This window comes from Myotis yumanensis, unplaced genomic scaffold (genome assembly GCF_028538775.1).
Source record: "Myotis yumanensis isolate MYYU_CA2020_CCGP unplaced genomic scaffold, mMyoYum1.0.hap1 SCAF_12, whole genome shotgun sequence".
NCBI classification, from domain to species: domain Eukaryota; kingdom Metazoa; phylum Chordata; class Mammalia; order Chiroptera; family Vespertilionidae; genus Myotis; species Myotis yumanensis.
This window is the reverse complement of record NW_027223763.1, coordinates 51424198-51445987: the sequence shown is the minus strand read 5'-3', so window position 1 is coordinate 51445987 and position 21790 is coordinate 51424198. Positions and strand designations below refer to the sequence as shown.

The following is a 21790-nucleotide window of genomic DNA, read 5'->3' as shown; positions in this document are numbered from 1 at the left end:
GGGGCATGCAGGAGGCAGCCAATCAATGATGCTCTCTCACCATTGATGTTTCCATATTTATTTATTTTAAATCTTTATTGTTGAAAGTATTACATATGTGCCCCCCCCCATTGACCTCTTCTAGCCCAGCCCCACCCCCCACCCTAGGCCTTCACCACCCTATTTTCTGTATTCATGTGTGATGCATAAATTCGTGTAAGTTCTTTGGTTGATCTTTTTCCCACCCATCCATCCTCCCCACCATCCCTCTGAGATTCCTCAGTCTGTTCCATGCTTCTTTTTTTAAAAAAAAAAAAAAAAAAAAAAAAAAAAAGAACTGATGAACAAAATAGATCCAGAGACATAGAAGCATGGATGTTTCTATATTTTAAAAAAAACAAACACAAAAAAACGGTTTAAATAAATAAATAAATAAATAAATAAATAGTTCTCCCATTTTAACTGGTGAATTGTTAAGGTCATGTTTACTAACACAATCTAATGTCTATATATTCTTTTTTTAGTCTACTTTTGTTTTTCCTCGTCCTTTTATGGGATAAAGTGACATACAAACACATAAGCTGGTGGAGTTTTGACAAACCAGCTAATCTCCCCAGGCTTCAATTTACTCATCCATAAAACAAAGGTACTGGACTAAACAGTCTCTAAGATCCTTTCCAACTCTGACATTCTGGGTTTATTTTGTCCTGAGATACACATTGTTAGGTTCTCTATTTCAGACTTGGCCTAGATTTAATGCCAGATACAAGGCACAGGATGAATTACTTCCTGATTTTAATAGGTTTATTAAAGGGACTTACCATGTGGAGATGACATTTTATTTTTAACCCAGTCCACAGTCTGGCAGATTGCACGGTGGGAGCATACGTTTTTGTGCATTCGTGCTCAGACCAAGTTAACTTTAATTTTTAAGGACAGTTGGAAGCATCCCAGTTCTTTAAACTCTGAGAAAATACCTAGTGGTCAAAGTTTTTGGTGTAGGCTGTGTTCTATGCTTTTTCTTATCAAAACTTGGGTAGGCTCAACCAAGAGGCATGGGTTTTATCAACAGAGTGGGATGTTTATGTGTTGGTGGGTGGGGGTGGGATAGGAAATGGGTGAGAGTAAATATTAAACAGGATTTTCATTTAGTATACACTGTGCTGGGCCTAGGGATATAAAGACAAATACGATATGGTAGAATTTCCCACCTGGGGTCTTTGTCTAAGCTCTATTCCCAGCCCCCAGAGAGAGTTCCTATACCTTACATTCAGTTCATCTTATTAGTCACATCTATCATTAGAATGTTACATTTAATTATATTACAATTAGTAACTACTTAATTTAGATTTCTTTACTTTTTACCTAATGTCTTTTTTTTATTCCAAAATCCCATCCCAGATTCCACATTACATTTAGTTATCATGTCTTCTTTCATTTCTTTTTGCTACAGTTAGACCCTTAATTTTTTTAACAATTATTTTCCTTTTATCTCAATATCATCACTTGCTCATTTTATGTCCTGTGTGCTAAGCTGTCTTAAACTCTTTCTCTATTTAGCAGATCATTAAATATTTACTCCATTGTTTAGAAAGGGCTCTGGAAATTCCCACTTTCCATACAAACTGCCCAACATTTTTTTTTCTTCTAGGAAACTTTCAAGTAATGAAGGTAAGCCTAGCCATAAGGCAATTAAAATTTATGAATAGTGAATTAGAATTTTCTTTGGATGGCAGAGGGGAATAATCTTTATTAGTGACTCACTCAGTCAGTTGAAACTTTTTAATCTTACTCAATTGAAGAATAACCTAGTTAAGTAGCAAAAGAGGTAGGCATATTTATTGAATGTTTATAGTTACACAAAGAAATAATTAAGAACAGTAACGTTTAAACTGCCATCATTAGGATTCAAAGTTCTTACCTCCTATGGAAGAGTAAGGATGATCCATTCCTTCTCAGTGCTTCCCATTTAATCCGTTCAGCAGATTTACGAAATAGGAATTGGGCTTGTATCTATTTCAGATAGAAGGGCCAAGATCTCAGTCTTTCTATTCCCAATCCTATATAATAAAAGGCTAACATGCAAATCTACTGAACGGTAAAACGACAGGTCACTATGACACACACTGACCACCAGGGGGCAGACGCTCAATATGGGAGCTGCCCCCTGGTGGTCAGTGTGCTCCCACAGGGGGAGCGCTACTCAACCAGAAGCCAGGTTCACGCTGGCGAGTGCAGTGGTGGTGGCGGGAGCCTCTCATGCCTCTGTGGCAGCACTAAGGATGTCCGACTGTGCTCCTGCGGGGAACGGGCCTAAGCTGTCAGTTGGACATCCCTGGAGGGCTCCCAGACTGTGAGAGGGTGCAGGCTGGGCTGAGAGACCGCCCCCCCCCCCCCCCACCAGTGCACGATTTTCATGTACCGGGCCTCTAGTTTAATAATAAAATCAATAGTAACTTCTGAAAGAAAGATTCTAGAAAAAATGCATCTAGCATAGCAGAGTTAGGTTGATAGGAATTCCTATAGGCCATTTTTTAAATATACTTTTTATTGTTGGTAGTATTACAGATATCTCCTATTTCTCCCCTTTACCTCCCTCCTCCCAGCCCCTACCCACTCCCCAGGTCTTCACTACCCTCTTACCCGTGTCCATGGGCTATGCATATAAGTATATAAGTTCTTTGGTTTATCTCTTCTGCAGGCCATTCCTTATCTCCTAGTCATCATTTAGACTGGGAAACATGATACTCTGCTTAGCAAATATAGGGGAAATATAATGTAAAAACAAACAAACAAATCTTATCCCAACAGACAAAGGTAATAGAGAAAAAACACACACACCCTTATTGATGAATGAGCATTAAACTAGAATGTGACAGGCATCAGAACCAATTAACTGAGATTGAAAAGTCAGAAAGAAATCTCACCTTTGATATAGAAAGCAGACATATCTCATTAGACATATATGTGTCGATCTAAGAAATAGTCAACCTGTAGATAATTCTTATGAGTTTATTTGAGCCACACTGACATTAATCGTGGTGAAGTAAATCTCAATGGATTGAGAAAATACTCTGGAGAAGAGCAGTTTTTCATTTCTTTTTGCTACAGTTAGACCCTTAAGTCTTAAACTCTTTCTCTATTTAGCAGATCATTAAATATTTATGAGCTTATTTTATACATTAAATTAAATGGAGGAGACCTAAGTAGGATTACATGAAATCCATTGGTAGTAGATTAATGGAGCTGGAGAAAGCAAAACCAGGAAATCTGGGGGACTGGATAAAAAGCAAAATGCAGAGACACATACTTGTTTTACACTGGTGGGTACACGGTAGTTAATAATGAACAATGAGGGTTCTATGGTCTTGTTCTTTGGTGCAGTGAGTGTATGCCCTGGGGGATCTGGAAAAGATAATTACTCTGTCATTTCAAAGATATCTTATCTTAGAAGCAAAAAGACAATACACAGGCTCACTTAAGGTAAAGACTGACCTTGTCAAGGGTTGTGACTCCTTGACTCCATGACTCCTTGATAATTAAAAATTTTAGTCTCTGAGTTTGTAAGGCCAGTCATACAGGCCTCCCCTGAGCTTGCCAGGTCTACTATGTGGCCCCTTTTTCATCCACATGTTTTCAAGATAAACAGCAATTAGTCCTCAAGTAAGAAGACTTGGCACCATCATTGGTCACATATCATTTGTCCTAACTTTACCTGGTAAGCGGGGTGACCATCTATGTTAGCTAATTGACTTTATCCAAGAGGGCTAAAGGGACTAAATAAATAAACAAACAAACAAACAAACAAACAAATAAATGAAGCAAACTTGTATTCTTTTATCAGGAAGATGTTTTGGAACTTGGAGCGAGGAGCCCACCAAATTTAGGCTTCTACCTTCCCACAGAAACTGGAAGACAGGTGCATGACCTCCTTTGACATTTACATTTCAAAGAGATGGCTTTGAATGAGATGTCCTTGAGCAAGACACTCCTAAGTCATAATGTTAATACAAGGCTTGTTTAGTTTCTAAAAACATACATTTCCCAGAAACAGAGAAACAACTTAAACTTACTAGTTTCCACAGTAAATATTCTGACAAAAAGGGGGAGGGAAGGGGTATCTCTTCCCATATTTTCAACAAAAGGAATTAAGATATTTATTTGTTCCCATTTGTCTTTACATAAGCCAAAGATTTCTTTTTCATGCAAAAGTGTTTACTAAGCATCTGGCCATAAGCCAGCCTCCATGCTAGGCACTATGAATACTAATATTGGTGAGATGCAAAAAAGCATAATCCTACTCTTCAGGGGCTCACAATCTAGGCACTCTCATCCCGAAGGCAGCAATGTCATATCAGTCCTTTTACAGAAGTTCCTCTGGCTAAGAGGACAGGAATCTGAATGACTCCAGTCCAGATTTCAGACTGCACCAGGAACTCAAAGTTCTTGGTTCAGAAAAAGGCACTGTGGAATAGTCCTGCATATTGCAGCTATTCTCTGCTAATAATAACAAGTATCATTAATTACAGGGTATTCATGTCCCGTGCACTACACTGCTGATTCTCTGTCGGGTATTCTTTCTTTGTCCATTTACAGATGAGTCTGGGCAAGTCGGATAACTTGCCACTGGACACAGAGCTAGTAAACAGGAGACTGATTTGAATAGGACTTTATCTGACTGCAAAGTCTGACTATACTGCATCCAGGTGTATGAGTTTAGGTCAGGAGAAGAAGGCCAACCCCACCAGTGGCTGAACTCTATACGTTATAGACCTGTGCACAAGCTCAGCAAAAGCCAACACCTTGATGAGAAGAATCCCCTGCCTTAGTGATGCACTTGACACTTTCAAGTCACCTTTTGTATGTGGGTTCATTTGATTCTCACAACAATCTTGGGAAACAGGTAGGGCAGGTATTTTAAGCCCAAGCTAGGTATCAGAAACCCAAGGTTCAGAAAAGTTAAATAACTTAACCCAATATCAAACATCTAGCAATTTAGGAGCTGGGATTCCTTTCCAGGTCTCCCAACTACTAGTTATCTGTGGCTCAAAATTAGAAAATCTCAAGCTAGAGACTTGCTCACTATGTGGATTTCTAACAGAGCTACAGAGCTCCCAGAATTCCCTGGGAGCCTACTCTCTACCCAAGAGCCAGCTAGAGTAAGAGTTCTGTCAATTCTGGCCTGCACCAAGTGATACTCACTTAGGCATGCTTTTATGTGACTGGTAAATAACATTCTGTTTGCTTGATATTCCCTGTGGCTAAAGAGTAATGTTGAAGCTTTTCAAAACTTATTTTCACTGTGCTTCCTGGAGAATTTTGTACACTACTTACCCCAAATTAGGCCCTGTTCTGCAGTTTTTATTCAGGTAAAACTAATAGAGTTTCCCCAGAGTGAGGAATGTGTAATCAATCCCATTGTTTGATTTGAATGGCTTATTACCCGGCGGGAGAATTGTTATCGCAGAGGCAATTTAGAAAATCAGGTACGATTGACTCCAGCCAATTTGCATACTGCAGTCCCTACAACAAAAAGTCAGGGTGTTTCAAGCCAGAGATGGTGCAGTCATTGAATGAGACCACCTGGGTAACTAACTAATCCCCAAAGAAAACAGAACTGCTGTGTGCGTGTCTGTGTGTGAATGTATGTGTGTGTACATGTGTGCTAAAAAAGAATTCATTCAGAATTGTTGCCAATCAAAGAAGGAAAATTAATCTTCCAAGTGATTACCACAGATATTTTCCATAGATAGTTGCACTCAGAACCATCTCTTCACAGATCTCAAGCTTCTGGCCTTGAATGTGGCATTTGTGTTTTACTGTGGTTGTACGTGCTTCTACAACCACGTTGGAAAGATGCCTCTCTCGGAGAGGTGTAGGAATGATTGAGACGTAGGGGAATGATTGGAAAGCTCCCTCAGTTGAGCAACAGAAATCTGGGGTCTAACTTGAACCCCGCCATTAACTTTCTTAACATCTTCAGCAAGTGAGCTAGTTCTTAGGCCTCTGTTTCCTCATCTGCATGAGGACTTTGGAGCAAACGTTTTCCCAGGCCTTTTTCAGCAATAGCATTTGTTGTTTCCTATGCTGTCTCATCCTTGGAAAAGGAAAGATTTTGTCTGAAACATTTGAAACTCAAAAATTGAACTGGAACGTCCTGAATTCCTGGGTTCTTGTCTCGATGGTTTCAAAGGATGAATCCATGGACAAAAGGTGATAGGTGAAAAGTACAGGAACTTTACTGCAAGCAGACACTACCTCTAAAATCTAATTCTAAATTCTAAGCCTAAGACCCTGTCCCTCCTGGACAGACAGAGGGGCCCCTGAGAAGAGTGACCACTGCTTCTTTGTCTTGAGGCATTAAATAGGCTGCAGCTCTTTGGCTGAACCTGGTTTTTTGCTACATAGAATTCGTTTTCAAAGCTCAAAGCTCATGTGGTGTCCTCCACCTTCTCTCCCCCTTATCTTGTTGGTTGGAGTCACTTTTGATTTACTAGTTTCTTATAGCTCTTCCAGTTGTGTTGGCAGAGAAGGCCTTATGTTATGGCCTTTCCAGCTACTCAGGTCAGTGCTACTTTTGGCCTAACTTATGGTCACTTTAATGGCTCAGGCCTGAGATACCTTTTTGTTTATGGTTATCTTTAATTGCACAGGTCAGATATATTTCTATTTGCCTATTCCATTTCTCTACTCTCTGTACAAGTGAGAGAAACACCCTGGCGCCTTCAAGTCTCCGTTATGTATTCCTCTCCTATAGACCCCTTTTATTCCTAAAACTTTCTAAACCTGCCCAATTAAACTAGCTAGCTACCCCTTTCACATTGACTTGATCACTGTTAGGTCTGATAAAATGAATCGAAACCCCCTCCTCTAGGAATTGACCTCTAGGCCACCTCACAATCAACATTCTCTTTCGCTTCCAGCGGTTCTCAACCTGTGGGTCGCGACCCCTTTGGGGGTCGAACGACCCTTTCACAGGGGTCACCTAAATACATCCTGCATATCAGATATTTACATTATGATTCATAACAGTAGCAAAATTACAGTTATGAAGTAGCAACGAAAGTAATTTTATGGTTGGGGATCACCACAACATGAGGAACTGTATTAAAGGGTTGCGAACCACTGGCTTAGACCACATTCCACTTGCTAAGACCATTATCTTTCCCCTCCAGAATTGCTCAGGATCCAGACCCACCCATAGAATTCCCCATCAAAAAAAACAAAAACAACAACAACAACAACAAAAAACAATAAATGCTAGGGTCCTTTAAAATCTCTGACTCATACTATCAACAATAACAAAATAAAATCTCTGACTCCCCATCCCTGGGGGCTGGCACCATTTTGGGCTCAGCCCATCTGGTCTCCAGATGACCTAATAAATTTATAATCCCATACCACTTTTGGCCTTGTGTGTCCCTCCTTCAGCGACCCTAACAATTACCACGAGGTTATATGTTGTGTCCTATGGACTCTACCCAATGAGCCCAGTGGTAAATGAAGAACAGAGGGAGTGATACAGCTGCCTCTCCTAGCATTCAAACACATCCCTGTTAGGAACAGACAAGTACATACGCAAACACTACAGATGGTGGGAGAATGACACCATCTTCTCAGTGAAAGATAAGATTACTCAGTTTATATCCTAATACTAATCAGAAGTGAATCCACTGGTGGGAGAAGTCCCTTACAGAGAGGTGGGGTACCCTTCCCTCACTCACCTACACACATACAATAGAGAAGACACTGACATCTGTCATGAACACACCAGGTTTATTGACATTATCTCAACACCCTCACGGCAACACTGAGAAGTAATTAATACAAGCTTTATTAGCAGGAATCTGAACTTGGAAAAGTTAAACAATTTAGCAAGTTTAAAAAAGAAATAGGAGCCGTAGCCTATTCGGCTCAGTGGATAGAGTGTCAGCCTGCGGACTGAAGGGTCCAGGGTTCGATTCTGGTCAGGGGCACATGCCTGGGTTGTGGGCTTGATCCCCAATAGGGGGTGTGCAGAAGGCAGCCAATCAATGATTCTCTCTTACCATTGATGTTTCTATTTCTCTCTCCTCTCTGAAATCAATAAAAATATGGTGGGTTTAAAAAAAAAATAAGAAAGAAAAAGGAAAGAAAAGGCCTGGTAAGGGTAAGAGGCAGAACTGGGATTCAAACCTTGTCCTAACACCCAAGCTCTTTCCAGCATGGCACACTGTGTGCGCAGAAAATGCCACGTCCTGTGAATCACATCAATTTGCCTCCCTAGTGCTCATTTCCCACCCTGATATGAGCATCTTTTCAGAGCATCACCGAGAGGTAGAGAACATTGCCGAATCTTGGGGGGCACACAGGAGGGGCATCCGCTATATTTCCATATCCTGGCCTTATAATCACTTTTACTTGGCGACTGTCCTTTTTTTCCACTTCAGCTTATTAAAAGCAAGGCCTCTCTGCTTTAATAGGATGCTCTTTTTATTGTTGGGAATGAAAAGTCTTTAACAGCTCAAAGGTAGGCTGGTGTGAGGCTGGGAGCTGCGTCAGCACGGAGACAGCCACCGTGGCATCATGAAACGCAAGTGCAGTTTGGAGAAGCAGCAGCTATTTGCAACCCTCCTTTCAAAAAAGATCCCTTTCAGAACGTGGCATTGGGTGCAAATGGAAGCAGTCGTCATTTTCAGGGGTTTTGTTGGGCTGTGGCAGCTGGGGACGCTCTTTTCTCATCTCCTACAACCCACAGACCCTCACACAAAACAGGAGGTAAAAATGCCGTCGTCCTTAAAATAAAACCCTGCTGTGTGGCTACATATTGTATGAACTTTTTATGGGAAAAATTTTTTTTTTTTTGTAAAGAAAAAGTGATCACAGGAGTTCAAGTAAAAACTCACCAGACATGGGGAAAAAATAGACGTGTTTCCTTAATAAATATAAAGGAGCCCTAACCAGTTCAGCTCAGTGAATAGAGCGTCAGCCTGTGGACTGAAGGGTCCCAGGTTCGATTCCGGTCAAGGGCATGTCCCTTGGTTGTGGGCACATCCCCAGGAGCGGGTGTGCAGGAGGCAGCTGATAGATGTTTCTCTCTCATTGATATTTCAAACTCTCTATCCCTCTCTCTTCCTCTCTGTAAAAAATCAATAAAATATATAAAAATATATATGTATATAAAGGAATAAAAATATTCCGATAGGAACAATAGGCCCTGCTCCCATTAGTAACATGTCCCAATTCTACCTTCCAAATGCCAGCCTCTCCAAGAAGCCTGTGCCATCCCCGTGCGAGACATTTTTCTTTCTTTCCCTAAACTCATAATATGTTTTTATCTGAATACTTCTCCGTCTGGCTTCTCCTTCCCATGTGTACTCTGGTTGACTTGTACACTTATTTTGTCGTCTTTACCCATCCTGTAAGCTCCTTCAGGAAGAAATTCACACTTTCATGGATTTATATATTCATTAAACAAATGTGAGTCGACAGTCTACTAAGTGCCAAGAACCATCTAGACCAGCCGTGGGCAAACTTTTTGACTCGAGGGCCACAATGGCTTCTTAAACTGGACCGGAGGGCCAGAACAAAAGCATGGATGGAGTGTTTGTGTGAACTAATATAAATTCAAAGTAAACATCATTACATAAAAGGGTACGGTCTTTTTTTTTTTTTTTTTTTTTTTTAGTTTTATTCATTTCAAACGGGCCGGATCCGGCCCGCGGGCCGTAGTTTGCCCACGGCTGATCTAGACACTAAAAGTACAAATACTGACAAGGTGTCTAATAACCAGTTCCTTTCCTCGAGAGTCTTACATTCAATTGTGGAAGGGAGACATGTAAACATGTATGTGAATTACAATTGAGGGTATGCAGGATGTATATTGAATTTATTTTATAACCTTCTAAATATTTTACTACTTTATTGAATGAATGAATGAGGTGCCACTCTTAAACATCACTAAAGGCCACAAAGAATAAAAACTGGTGGAGAAATGAAAAATCAGTGATGATCTATGGGTCCTTGGGAACATTGTGACTCTCATATTCTAGACCAAGCATTCCTACTAACTTTAGCCCTGGATTTTTCTTTTTTACTTTTTAAAATATAATTTTTTTATTGATTTCAGAGAGAAAGTGAGAGGGAGAGAAAGATAGAAACATCAATGATGAGAACAAATCATTGATTGGCTGCCTCCTCTATGTCCCCTACTGGGGATCAAGCCTGCAAATGGGGCCTGTGCCCTTGACTGGAATCAGACCCGGGACAGGCTGACGCTCTATTCACTGAGCCAAACCAGCTAGGGATGGATTTTTCTTTATCAGCTGTTTCCTCTATGCATGGAATAATTTAATATTAAGGGCAATCCTGGGGAGGCAGCCAGGTAGAATACCAAAAACATCGTTTTGGAGTCCGAAGAAATAATATGCACAAAAAAGACAACATTGGGCAGTCTGTGGTAAGTGCTGACTGAGGATGCCATTATTAAATGCTACAGGAAACAATAAATCTGACACTGTTCAGGAGGAACTTTATGGGATAGGCATGCTTACTAGAGAATGAGAAAAGGGAAAACACATCTGGAGAAAAGCTTGATCATGGCCATGTGATCCAAAGGCAGAAAGACAGACCATGGACATCTGGTTTTTCTTAGATTTCATGGTTGAAGGTTGGATTCCTGCCAGATAATATTTTGATGCTAAATGGTAAAGTGCCATCTGCATTCCTTTATACATTTCCTAAAATATTTTCTCCTGGTGACTGGTTCCTACTTCCTGATACATATTTTTAATTTCTTAATTTCATGATCTCACACTGTCTTCACTCCCTTCTCATTTCCATAACCGATCAATTTATTTTTGTAGAACATCCACCTCCAACCTCCAAATGTCAGTATTCTCTATGGTTCAGTTCCTTGCTTTGCATTTGAACTGTCAAAAAAATCACTATCTGAAATCATAGTATCACCCTTGAATTCAACTTTGAATTCAATTCTACCAAGATGGCTGTCTGATCTCTATGATCAATTTGAACATTTCCTTCCTGAATTCCAATTCCATTTTACCAAAGTCTTAAGTACATTTACTTATTGATGTACACCACTAGATCAGACTTAGCCATCTACTGGTTCCTGACATTTTTCATCCCAACAAGAGATTAATCATCATCACAGCTACAGCAGTACAATACATTCCAGAACTTTCTCTACAAAACAAGATCCTCCATCAGATTTCTCACTTCCATCAATTGCATCACCTTTCTCCCTGTCTGAGAGAATATACAGCATCAGGTATATTTCATTCCTCCCTCTTTCTAAATCCATGTCTAGTCACTGGAGTTGATTATTCTGAAAGTCTTCTTTTATAAAGTCTCTGGCACTAGGAACAATCTAAAAGAATTATTTCATTGAGCAAAAGTAATTAGACACAGAAAAGTATTTATTGTTATGCCATCAAATCTTCCCCCATTGCCATCTGCTTCATTCAGTTCTTGTCACCTCATTGTAGGCCTTTGAATAGGTTATACTTTTCTGTGTTTCTAGTTTCTTACCTCCCCTAACCAGTCACCACTTTTTAGCCTGATTACTTTTCTTAAAAAATATATATATTTAATAAGCTCAGCCTTCTAACAAGTACTCAGTAACTTGAAGCTGACCAATAGAAATATAATGCAAGACACCAATATATAAGCTATATGTAAAATTTAAATTTTCTAGTAGCCTTATTACAAAATATAAAGTGATAGGTGAAATTAATTTTAATAATAATATTGTTATATTTAACCTAATATATCCAAAATATTTTAATTTCAATGAATAATGATTGATAATTAATATTAACAAGATATTTCACTTTTTTTATACTTTTTTATGTCTTTCTTGTTGAAACTATTACATATGTCCTCCTTTCCCCCCACTGACCTCTTCCAGCTCACCCCCATCCCCCCACACCTTATTGTCTGTGTCCATGGGTTATGCATATATGCATACAAGTTCTTTGGCTGATCTCTTCCCACCCACCCACTCTCTCCTGCCTTCCCTCTGAGATCTGCACTCTCATCCATGCTTCTATGTCTCTGGTTCTATTTTGCTCATCAGCTTATTTTGTTCATTAGATTCCACACATGAGTGAGATCATTTGATACTTGTCTTTCTCTGACTGGCTTATATCGCTTAGCATAATGCTCATGACCCAGGTCCTCACCATCTTCCTCCAGAACCAGTAGTGAGGAGACCGTAGGCAGGACTGGTCTTGTGGGCAGGGCCAGCCCAGGCCTGGGCCCAGGTGTTTGGAGGGCTGTGTGAGCATGCTCTGTGCTGACTGGCCACCCTCTGCTGTCTCTATTCCTCAGGAGAGAGCCGGGAGGAGGGCCTGACTAAAGCTGGCCTGTTGCTAGGTTTCCCAGGAAGCAGGTTTCCCAGAAAGCATGTCCCAGGGGCCGTATCCTTCTTGGTGAAGGAGCCTGCCCATCCCTGAGGCCCAGCTCTCTGTCCTGGTGTTAGATGGACAAGGGTCTCAAGGTCTCGGCCATGCTGACTAAATGCTACTCTTGCTAAATGTTAAAAGGTAGCGCAGTGTTGTGCGGGCCAGCTGTAAACAGGATGAGCCCGACAGGAACCCAGCCCTGAAGTGGAGCAAGTGAAATCAATGTGTAATTAACCAGTTGGCGTTTATAAGCAATGGCGAAGCCTCCTTCTCGGGAGACAGTGCTTCGGCTGTGGATCCCCGTCTCCTTTACTCGCTGCAAGTCAAGTGACAACCAGGGCTCGTTTTTCCGATAGAGCACCCCAAGTGGGCACCCCTTGGGTTCCCAGAACACCGGTAAGTGCTGAATTCTGCTCAGAGCCCCCCAGAAAGGCCAGTGTCTGCAGAACAGGCTTTGGGGTCTTTGCCTCCGTGTTGGACATGGAGCCTGGAGTTTGAAATGCGTCCTGAGCTTTAAAAATCCTGTGTGTGCGTGTGTGTGTGAAAATACAAGTTAATTTCACTGTTGGTGCTTCTGGCCGGCATGGACTGTCAGGAAGGCGTGGGACGGCCGCTTCTTCAGAGCAGTGGGTGCGGGCTACCTGCTCAGCCCTGAGTCCCATCCGCAGCCTCCGGCTCCAGGCTGGCGCGCTGCTGGCTGCACGGGAAGCCTCCAATGCCCTCCGAGGCCCCTCCGCCGAGGCCTCCCGCCTCAGGGTCTCTGCCAGGCATTCCTTCAGGCCCCAACAGCCCACAGGGCTGAGGCCCGCCATTGCCCCGCTTCTCGGGGTTCTCGGGTTCTCAGGGCCGTGTCTGACTCCCCCGTGGTTTCTCTGGCTGCAGCAGCGAGGCCAGCACAGCGACTGGCGCAGCTGCTCAGCCAGCAAGAATGAGCTCCTTGCTGGGGCTTCTGTGTCCACTGCGAAGGTGTGGCTCTCCAGGGCGTGGCCTCTTCTTCTGAGAGCTGGTGGAGAAGCTCGAGGGCGCTGAGCATCTCAAAGAGGCAAAAGCAGCGCGGTGGCCGCATTCTCTCTAGGACAAGAGCCTCCCCAGGGTGAGTGGGGTGACACTCAGGACGCCATGGCCCTGGAGAGGAGCCTGGACCAGACCCTCCATACTGAGTCTTTGAAATCATGCATCTCAATTCGGATTAGCCACAGTTGTATTGCTCAAAAGCCGTATGCTACCATATTGGACAAGACAGCTCTAAAATATACCCTGTGCCTCCTATCTCTGTTCTTTGCTCACATTCTTACCCTTACATCCCTCATTTGTTTTTTTCCGACATAATTGGAAACTGGTAATACCTCAAAGCTCTCCAAGCTTAAGTTTTAACCCTCCTGAGTAGGTTTCCCTAACCACCACGAGACTATGATTTCATCTCATGAGGGGTATTAGCTGTACTATGCAGCTGGCATGCCCTGTATGTTACTTTTTGTAAATGCATGAGAACTGCTGGCTGTCCCGACTGTCAATATCTTGAGGGCTGGTAGTTCTCTCTGTCCCTCATAATACTTAGCAAAGTACCTTTCATAGAGAATACTCAGTAAATATTTGTAGATGGAGTGATGATTGTATGGAATTATAATAAAAGTGTACATATAGACTTTACTAATCAACAATCTTATATTAGTTATCAATTGGCTATAATATCACACTATTCTACCCCTAATTCCATTAGAAGGTTAGCTTTGTAGGTTTCCATGAAGATTTCTTTTCTTATTCTTGTTTTAAAGGAATAAATGAAATATGAGAAATAGAAGAATAACACACACTAAATGGAAAATCAAGTGAAACTAGTATAATTTCAGCTCTGTGATTTATTTGTATATGAAGTGATACGAATATTGATATCTGAAAAACAGTGAGTGTAATAATATTATGGAAGATATAATTCAGTGATCTCCAACAAATATTGTCTGACTGCCTTATCAGTATTGAGGAATTCTCAGAAACAAATTTAGAAGATTTAATAAAAGACTATGTTGGAAAAAGTGATTTGATAAGGGATCTCCAACATGAATTTAAGATAGGGGAGTTTTATACACTTGCTTAGTGGATATGTTTAAAGGTGATAGCAAAAGCTTTCTGCAGGGGCTGATAGATGCAACGGTGGATCATATGTCTACATGCGTAAGGAGTGTGTGATGAGATTTCCCACAAAGAATTACCAATTAAAGTAATGCACAGTGGCGTAGAGGGTAAAGAGCTGGATATGCTTTATAGCTCCTTCACTATAGGGGATTTGTTTATGTTACTGTCATTTTATATAAGGTAGAAACTGAGCAGGCCAAATGATGGTTAGTTTAACATATTATAAAAGTATAGGATAGGTATTAAAATCAGATCTTACATAAAATTTTAAAAAAGAAAAAACAAATTTAGAGGCACTCAAACTCCACTGTCACTAAACACCTTATTCTCCCTTCAGGCCTATTCATTCTCTATTTACAACCCATATCACCTTCATGAAATGCGATAGGACTTTTCAGATGTATTCTGAATTTATTGAGAGCTTTTGAAGCTTGAATATTTCAAGACATAAATATACAGTATAATGACTGGCACTAAGGAAACTAATTTGGTTGAAAGCCACACATCAATTCTTAAAATTATATTACTATCTTCCTGCTGATCAGACCAAAACTTATAATATTTACAAGAGAACTTTAGAAAAACATTTCTACTCAAACTCAATAATTTTTGAACACCTGGATAACTTCAAACAAAATTATAGCATTTGTATCGTGTGCATATGCATTTGTAAGGATTTGTTTTCTCTGTAACATCTATTGTCAAATAGATGAAGCCTAACTTGCATTTGCAAGTTGTTTTATATATACACACACACACACACACACACACACACACACACACACACATATACACAGGGTGTCCCCAAAAATGTAAACACATTTTAACAGCTAATAGCTCAATTTTGAAAATGAAATGTGTTTTAATAAATACTGTCTTTATAATTATTCAAAGTGTATGTATATATTTTGGGGGGATACCAATCATATATATATAAATATATAAACATATATATGTGTGTATATATATATATATATATATATTTCTTATCATTAAGGGTATTATTAATTTAAATGCAGGCAAAGAATGTCAAGAGGGGAAGCAAATTCTATCCTGGTTGACAGTTACATGTGGTGAGTCTTCCTGGAAAACTGGAAGGTGTGGGCAGAAAATAGGCTAGACAAGATGCATGTGATCAAAACTGTGTAGAAAAGCTGAGGTATAACCCTGAAATAGTAATGGGAAGAACACCAAGCATAGCAGGCACCAAAGCCAAGGATAGAGAGTAGAGTATCCAGTCAAGGAGAAAAGCCATAATTGGCAAAAAGAAGTTGGTGTCCAAGCAGATGTAGCTCAAACAGGGAAAAGGAGTAGTTCAGGAATTGGTAATCAACTTGATCCTCATCATCATTATAATCATGAGAGCTCCCTGTTACCATCCCTACCATGACAACACAGCTTCACATAATCTATGATCTGGCCTACACCTTCTTGCCCAACCCTCTTATATCAGGCTCTTTCTAGCTCCCTATGTTCTATCCACAGTGGGCACATCTGTGCTCTTCACACAGTAAAGTTTGTTCCTACAAAAGAGCCTTTGCTCATAGATGCCCTTTTTAGGTCTTTGCCACTTCCTCTTGACAGACTATTCTTTCTTTTATTCAGGTTTCAATTCATATTATCACCTTTCAACAAGATTTTCCTGATTTCCCTATTCAGTATATCCAATACTACCCATATGGTACATTATTTTGTTTTATATTCTTTCTAGTACTTAGATCTATTTGACATTATCCATACATTTACTTGTCTATCTGTCTATCTATCTATCTATCTACTTTTGTTATTTATTAATTATCACCCATTATCATATAATCAGTATTGGGGCAGGAACCTGTTTTCCTTCAAACTGTGATTTGTAGTGTCTAGAATTCATGGTAGATGTTCAAAAATATGTGTTGAATAAATGAATGAGTGAGTTGAGTATTAAGTGCTAAACTCCACTGCAGGCTGGCTGGTGTGGCTCAGTGGTTGAGCATTGACCCATCACCGGGAAGTCACCAGTTCAATTCCCTAGTATATGTGTGGGTTGTAGTCTCAATCTCCAGTAGGGATGTGCAAGAGGCAGCCCATCTCTCTCATCCATGTTTCTCTCTCTCTCTCCCTCTTCCTTCCTCTCTCTGAAATCAATAAAAACATTTTAAAAATAACAATAAATAAATGAAACAAAATCCACTGTAATTTTCAAAACTCACAGCAGCTCTGAAAGATAAGCATTATTATTTTTTTTTTACCAGAAAGGAGGCTGATGTTTTTCAGAGACTAGTTGACTTGCCCAAGATCACGTTGCAAGTAAATATGTCTACAATGCTCATTTTTTATCACAATATAGTAACTTCCTTATTGACAGATAAGGGTTACATGAGATAGTGAAGAAATTATAAAGCACTATAGTAATTAATGTAAAATATTTTATTGCAATACTCATTATTGGTATGGCACACGTATTTGCTAACCGTGCATGAACATCAGCTAGATTACACTCTTTGAAGATACATGAGTTCCTAATTTTCTTTAGTTTTTATTATGGAATAACTATACCTAGATCAAAGTCTAGAGAAGTATACATCTGCTCACGAATTCCCTTTATATTACATTTATGATTAGCTGCTGATCTCAAAGAAGTTCCGTTCTATGTAATGACGCCAACACCAGGGCAAAGCATTAGGGCGCTGGCTGACACAGGAAAACCTTACACAGCGATGGTACTGCAGGGTGATTCTTTCTTAACTTTGGCTACACCAGTAAGCCCTTCAATATAGGGTAATATGTAAAGAAAAAATTAGTTACACCAGTTCATTCTTTTGGGGTAATAAAGGAAAATCATGTTCACACAATTTCAAGAGAAAGAGAAAATAGAACATAACAGACATAATAGTGAATAAAAATATATTGATGTAAATAATCCAGAAATGTTGTGAGACTACATAACAATAAACTGAATGCAACATTGATTCAAATTTGAATGAAAATGGAGTAATAAAAAAATAAGCATGAAACTGAACTTAAATTCATTCATCTACTTGTAATCACTTTTGCATCTCAGTAAACTAAGAAAGCTATTTAACTTTCTTTGGGGTTTTAGGATGAATCTCGGCATATGTTAATCCTGGAAATGTTAAAGTCATCACTGGTCTTCATAATCAAATCTTTATTTTTATAGTTGATATCCTGAAGATATAAGAAGTTATTAGAAGTGATTGTACCAAAAATGTGTGATTTAATAGATAACTATACAAAATACATGATAATTTCAGAAACTAACAAATATAAAATTTTTAAAAAATTATAAAGCACTTTTCAGCCCAACTGGTAACCAACAAAATATATACTAAAACAATAAAAGATATAACTGACAAAAATGTAAAAATTGAAAAATGACAATATTTACTATTAGTTACAGTGTGAGGAGAGAGGCACTCTCATATACAGCTTATAGGAATGTTGAATTTTAGGAATGTTGAATTTTATAGCCTTTTGGAGTGTAATTTGGCAATAGATATTATAATTTTTGTAATTTGAAATGCAGGCTTGACTGAGTCCAGAAATTCATCCTAAGGAAATAATCATGATTCATGCAAATATATACCCTTAAGAATGTTTATCACAGAGCTGCTTATACAAGAAAAAAATAACTGACGACTACCTTTATGATGGGTCTTACAAATCATATTTCATCTATAAAATTACAATTTAAAATAACTATGCAGTACCTAAAAATGTTGTAGAAAACAACTCATATCATTTTAAATATTCATGGAAAATTAAAATATTCATGCTGCTATTACTGAACTTGTAAAATATATTAGTGCATGGAAAAGAAACTATGTGACTACAGAGCAAAAAAAGTCAAAAGCAGTTATCTCTTGGTGATAAGATTTTGGATGACTTTTTTTTTTTTTAGCGTGAAAATTTTCAACAGTAAATATTGAGCTGATTGCCGGGAGATAGGTACATGGTGGGAGGTAGAAGATGGCATAGGAAGGATAAATGTTGATGGACAGTGACTTGACATGCAGTGTACAGATGATGTATTGTAAAATTGTGCACCTGAAGCCTGTATAATTTTGCTAACCAGTGTCACCCCAATAAAATCATATAAAGGGAAAAAACAGTAAATACTGAATTATTTTATAAAAAGGAAAATATAAAGACACAAAATTGTGATTAATGATTTAATCTGTATCACAAGTAGATAAATAAATGAGAAATATCACAGGGAGCAGAGGAAAAAAAGTAAATTAAAAATTAGACAAGCAAATATAAAGACAGGAATGGGAGAGATGGAAGAACCGTATTACAAACTGTTTCAGTCCAAAGAATGCACCATAAGCAGGTAGTATACCCTTCATTTTTGTTGTGTATACCAAAATTCACGGTCAGCAAAGTGCACAAACTTTTATTTTTTTATTTTTATTTTTTTAAATATATTTTATTGATTTTTTACAGACAGGAAGGGAGAGGGATAGAGAGTTAGAAACATTGATGAGAGAGAAACATCAATCAGCTGCCTCCTGCACACCCCCTACTGGGGATGTGCCCACAACCAAGGTACATGCCCTTGACCAGAATCAAACCTGGGACCCTTCAGTCTGCAGGCCGACACTCTATCCACTGAGCCAAACCGGTTAGGGCAAAGTGTACAAACTTTTAAAAATTCCATGTTTCTTTAATTTATTGTTTTCATCAACATCTGAAAAGTTGACATTATTTTTTCCCCAGGCCTTATTAATGACTTGGAAAATTCTAAATGAAATGAAATACAGTACACAAATTAAAATCACTATCAGGTACCATCATTAAATATGTTGTCTCATTATTATTATTGTATTGCAATCTCTAATACTCTGCACTGTACAAGTCATTTTTGTGTATTTTATCCCATTTATTCTCATTTAAACCCTTGGAAGTTCTTTGTATCATTTCCATTTTACAGATGAAGAAACAAAAATCTAGCAAGGTTACATAACTCCCCAACATCTGGGGTAGGCACAAAGTGAATGCAAACTAATAAAACTAGCTTTCCCATGTATTCTTCTCAACCTAAGCTTTACTTTAAAGAATACCATTCATACCAGCCATGAAATTTCTATGTTTTATTCTCCTTCTATAAACATAAATTATAACTTCAAAGTTGTTTGCTCTGATTCTATGATTGATCACAATGAGTATGTAAGAGCTGTTGATTACAGATCATCACACTACAGAGTTTCCAGCTACTTTCAGCAAATCGTATCACAGACTTTTCCACATTCCATGTACATGTTGTCAAGTTGTGCAAATTATTTTGATTTTGTTTTGTTTTTTTCAAATTTTAGCACAGCTCTATTCTTCACTTCTAAATGAATTTTAAAAGAATGTATAAAACAGCCCTTGCTGGTTTTGCTCAGTGGATAGAGCGTGGGCCTGTGGACTGAAGGGTCCTGGGTTCAATTCTGATCAAGGGCACATGCCTGGGGTTGCAGGCTCGATCCCCAGTGGGGGGGCATGCAGGAGGCAGCCAATCAATGATTCTCTGTCATCATTGATGTTTCTATCTCTCCCTCTCCCTTCCTCTCTGAAATCAATAAACATATATAATTTTTAAAAAGCATTTTTTTAAAAAAGTATGCATGACACAAAATATATATCAAGATTATTTAGGAGATGTGCATTAGGTGAGGTGATTATAAAATTATAAACATGTATTATATAAATAATTAAACACTTAAGAGCTTTTAAGGATGATGTCAAGATTAAACTGGGGGCAGATTAGGTAACTTTACTGCAATAGTAAAGATAGTTACAATCCTATCCAGATTGTAGAATTTAAAACATCAAGTTTAGAAAGTAGCCTCTAAGGAGCATAAGAAATAATTCGCTTCTTGTCACAGAACTTCCTCACCCTCGTTCTGGTTATTTGGGGGCGGGAGAAGGTAAGTACTTATCTAAGCGGATAAGCCCTCTGGCATCCGGACCCTGGGTTCCTGTTCGTATTCCCATGCAATGATGGCATTTGCCTCCACTTCGCGAAAGCCTCCCACGTTCATCTGCATGCTGGTCAGGCTCAACAGTATTTTTGGAGCTCAAACTTTTCCTCTTAGTTTTAGAAACCTTTACCAACTTAACATTTTCATTTGGCTGTCTCACAGGCATGTCACAAATAATTTGTCAAAGTGTAACTCCTCTTATTCCCCTTGAATTTTAGTGCTTCCTTCCTTCATTATCTCAGGAAATGGCAGCACTGTACATCCAGTTGCTCAAACCAAAAACCTGGCCATCATCCCTGATTCTTTACGGTGTCCCACCTTCATGTGTAGTGCCCCAGCAAGCCTCTGCTTTGTTCCGACTAACTCTGCCCTGAATCGACCCAAAATCCTTTACCCCCACTGCCCATATGGTAGTCCAAGCTCCTTACAGAATTTCATCTCCACTTCCAGGCACCTTCTCCACAAATGGCCTTCACACAACATCCAGATAATTTTTTAAAACAAAGATTACAATAGCAACTTCCATTTCCTTTCCAATGTGTTAACCATTGATTTTACGCCCTCCATTAAGTATCTCACAAGCTTCCATTTCTTCTTTTTAGAGCTTTAAGGTGTAGTGGACATATGCCGTGCATGTTAATGCACACAACTTGATGAGTTTTGACATATGTATATACCTGTAAAGCCATCACCACAATCAAGATAACAAATATATCCATCAACTCAAAAAATGCATTATGGCTTTTTGATACCTCCCTCCTCCCTTCTCTACCTATGTCTACAGATAACTACAGATCTGCTTTATGTCACTCAGAATCAGGTGGCATTTTCCAGAAATTTACAGAAGTGTATTAATGCTTCCCCTTCCTTAAACTATTCACAGAGAGTCTAAACTGATTTCTTTCATGTCACTCTTACAAAAACAAACAAACAAAAACAACAACAAAACAAAAAAAAAAAAAAACAAACAAGTGAGCAAGTTTAATGCAAATCATTGGGAAAATGCCAGCGTGGTTGTCCAGTTTTTGGAATGGCTTGTGAAACTTTTGGAACACTGCAACACTTTCATGAACTTGTATCTTTTTTACTTTAATAAAAATATATTAATAATCCACTTGTTTTTAATTAAAATCTTAATAAGCCTTTGCCTCCATTCAGTTTTGAAATTCAGATTTGTCTCTCTATTTTTTAACAGTATCATCTTGGTTTGAGAGATTGTATTTTGCTCGAGACCCAGTGATGTTAGTTAAAGCAACTGAGTGGTCTGTGTGTGTGTTTACCAAAGAACTAAATCTAACAATGTAA

At 39.0% G+C, this 21790-nt stretch overlaps 1 protein-coding gene across 25 annotated transcripts in view; it reads left to right on the top strand.

Moving 5' to 3' along the window:
* The window catches only part of PTPRD (protein tyrosine phosphatase receptor type D), a 2083672-nt gene that overhangs the window by 1419468 nt on the left and 642414 nt on the right, over positions 1-21790 (top strand). The window lies entirely within an intron of this gene.